The sequence below is a fragment of the Neocloeon triangulifer genome, unplaced genomic scaffold (assembly GCF_031216515.1).
Source record: "Neocloeon triangulifer isolate White Clay Creek 2 clone unplaced genomic scaffold, ASM3121651v1 ptg000014l, whole genome shotgun sequence".
In the NCBI taxonomy this organism is placed as follows: Eukaryota; Metazoa; Arthropoda; class Insecta; order Ephemeroptera; family Baetidae; genus Neocloeon; species Neocloeon triangulifer.
The window spans coordinates 18,623,682-18,627,262 of record NW_026775556.1 but is presented as its reverse complement, the minus strand read 5'-3'; the positions used below and the strand labels follow the sequence as shown (position 1 = coordinate 18,627,262).

At 33.5% G+C, this 3,581-nt stretch overlaps 1 non-coding gene across 1 annotated transcript; it reads left to right on the top strand.

The window, feature by feature from the left end:
- The first annotated feature begins 2,704 nt into the window (after window positions 1–2,704).
- Trnad-guc (transfer RNA aspartic acid (anticodon GUC)) lies at window positions 2,705–2,776 on the top strand. The gene has a single exon. It is a non-coding gene; the product is annotated as a tRNA-Asp (tRNA).
- The last annotated feature ends 805 nt before the right edge of the window (window positions 2,777–3,581 follow it).

Sequence of the window (3,581 nt, the reverse complement as noted above, 5' to 3'; positions counted from 1 at the left end):
CGAGTGCACAGACAAATTGCTGTATGCGCTCGACCGCCGCGCCGGACAAACGGTTCAACCTGTTTCGTCCGCGCGCGCGCTCTGCAAATGAGCTCTGTGCAAAAACCGCCATAGGCGGCTCCAAATGTTTAATTATTCTAACGCCATAACTCATTGAAAGCCAAATCCTAGTCAGACTAGTATATTCATATACATATAATCAATTTTATTTGAACTCTGACAATCGAAATTTATTGAAAAACATATTTTAATTGCTGGGAAATTAATTTAAAGACAAGAAGGCTGAAATCAGTGAAATCGAGTAAATTTGTTTCAAACAATTTTTGTTAGTTCGGTTTCATTAAATTTTTTTAATATTTGTATGTTGCACCGCTCTATATATTTATTTCCTTGTGGCACACCAATATATGAACGTAATTTGCAACCATGATGTTTGCTTCTCTGCACACAAAAATCCCCCCCCCCCCCCCTGTTGATGCAATTTAAAAATGAATCGGAGATATATTATTTTGTGATTCAATTCAGGGCGTCAGGCACAAAAAATCGTTTTTGCATGTCTTAAAAAATCTACACATCGCTTGTTAACTGCTGCAGACAAGCTCAGGTATTTTTTTTATAATTATATTTAACAGAAAAAAATACATTAACATTACATAGCCTATGTTAATTTATTAATAAATTAATGTTTGAAGATACAAATTCAACATTTTTATAATGAATAAGGTTTAAACGTAAAATCCATTTTTCCTAAGTAAGAATTATCATTAAGGTGCTTGGATCGCTGAGATCGCTCTCATAACATATAATATTATTATACCATAATATTATTATATTACAAATTAAAAAACATTTAATTAGCTTTTGTATTGCAGTTGTCAAGATTTTAATTTTCTCATTATATAAACTCTTTCTGTGTTTCCTTATCGAGGCTTATTGTTGGTTTCCCTATATGAACTTTAAAACTAAATTGAAAAAGAGGTTATTTAAATTTAATTCTAAATTTATGCAGCATTAAATTTATGAAATTAAGAAAAAAATTCTAGCCACAATGTTCACTGAGGTGCGAATGGCTTTTTACAATGGTATGAATTTTTTTAATGAAGTAAAAAGACACATCGTCCGTGTTATCTGCGGCCGATCTGGATCTGCGTGGATGTGTGCGGTGCGCGCGGGACAGTGAGCGAGTGTGAAACAATCGAGCGGACAGAAAGAATAAGAAGTACCGTATGCCTTTCATACGCTCAAAGTTTATGTTCCAGGTGCGCACGGGGGTCTTAATGGGCAATCGCCACACCTATTGGGTGCGAAACAACCGTCTCTCTTCTTTCTCTCTCTCTCTGTTATGCTACCTTAAAAATAATGACCATCGCCGACGATATTTTATTTGCCGCGCGCAGTGCTACTTATTCTCGCGGGCCATTCTTTCTTCCTGCCGCCGCAGCAGATACGTTGGCTGATTTCATCTTTCTTTCTCTCTTATACAATGTATGTATATTGATTCTGCGACGGCCACAACACAATAAATATTCGACCCTCTCTCTCCTGCTACTCAACTCTCGCAAACTGAAATTTGAGTTGGTGGCTGCTTTTCAGGTCATGTCGCTCTTCTCTGGCTAAATATATAAGAGATACGTTTTTTTTATACTGCATGGAGGATGATATTGTATTTTATTTTTGGATTTTTAGATTTCAATATTTTTTCAATAAGCTGTGGGGAAAGGTTTAAAAATAAAATGATTTGAAGAAGTTGCTGATACTTGAGGAGATGATCTGGAAATGAAGATATCACTTTTTCCAAATGTGGTGTTTTTCAATTTTGCTGATTTTTTTTTTACTTTTTCTTGCTTATGAATTAGGGTCGCAAACCTTAACCAAAACTGGTAGAGCTACTAGTTTATGAATAAAAAAAATTTGCAACGAGGAAAAACCCGATATCTTCATTTCCATGATTTAATAAACCTTGAATTTAGCACCACAAATTGTGAAAAAAGTCGGATTAAAGAAAAGTCTTTGAATTCACTGACCTTCTTATGAGTTGCAGAAGGAACCACCCAATTGTTTGAATATTATTAAATTTTGGTTATTGTTTTTATGGTTTATAGTCAATGAAATTATAATTATTAAGCATCAAACTTTGTTGACACACCCTTAATTGCGCGTCCTAATGGCGGCACTGATAATTTGAGACGGAATAAAAAAAATACAACATAGAACCAGGTATAAACTATTATGGTATAATAGGATGAAGGTGTTGAAAGTGTGTAGTATTACCTTGTATCATTAATTTAGTTTTGACTTTGATAATAATATTATAGATTTTTACACGATTAGATTCACAGCGAGCCAGCAGAAGTAGACCTAAGACTGCTTTAATTTTCTTTTCAAGCCTTAAAAATTACATAATTTTATTAACAATTTATTCATATATATAACACTTTACTAAGTATGATTTACAAAAATTAATTAATTAAATCAATATTAATTTTATGCTAAAAAATTATTTATATATATGATGATAACAAAAGATGTTTAAAAATTTTTTTATAATTTTTTTATTTTTAGTTTAACTATAAAATAAAATATAAACTTACTAATACTTTTTAGAAATAATAACTTTACATTTAAATTTCGTTAATTTCGTTTATTAACGTACATGCTAATTATTGCAAGACATATAAACTACAAACGTCCTATCTCTTACAAGTCCTCGGTAGTATAGTGGTCAGTATCCCCGCCTGTCACGCGGGAGACCGGGGTTCGATTCCCCGCCGGGGAGGATTTTTTGACCAAAAGTAATAAAACTCATAAGACAATTTGCATAATTTATTGTATGTGCATTATCATGTAAATGTACCTAATTTTTTGGGTTTTTTTTTTATCAATTTTTCATGGATGCCATTGAACAAAAGATTATTCCAAATCATATATGAATAAATAAATTAAAGCTATTCCACTATTGTTTGATTAATTCAAAAGGTATATTTTTAAAATAAATTAAATATATTTTTTAAAAATTTGTACTTTTTGAAAATTTCCAAAATAATCTATCTTCGCGCATGCTTGGCTGCACTTGGCTGGTGCAAAGCACGGCTCATGCAATATCTGGTGTTTTCGCAGCTGAACAAGCAAGTCGTGAGAGTTGATGTATTCATTTTTTTTTATCGTCAAATGTGTTTGTTTTGGATATCTCGGCAGTTCGGTTCGCGACAATTTTTTACCAAGCAAAGTGAGTGTCAGCAGCAAACTGATCCAAACAGTGCGGCGAGAAAAGTTGTCGCGGAATTAAGAGCGAATGTCTGCGGCTAAAGTCAACGGCGTCAATTCGCAAACAGAGACCTAAATTGAATTAAAAGTTTCTCGCAAGCGACCACTGCTCGGTCGATTTTAATTCGAAAAACTGGGCGAAAGACGATCTCAAATGTAAATGAGGCTGCGCGCGAATTTCTTTCTCCACTTAATATTTACGGTCGCATACATACATTGTAAGCAAGAAAAGCAGCAGCTGGATTAATTTGCGGCTTGATTTACGACCAGTCCTGCAGCTGGACCTGACAAATAAACTGCGGATTATGACAATATAT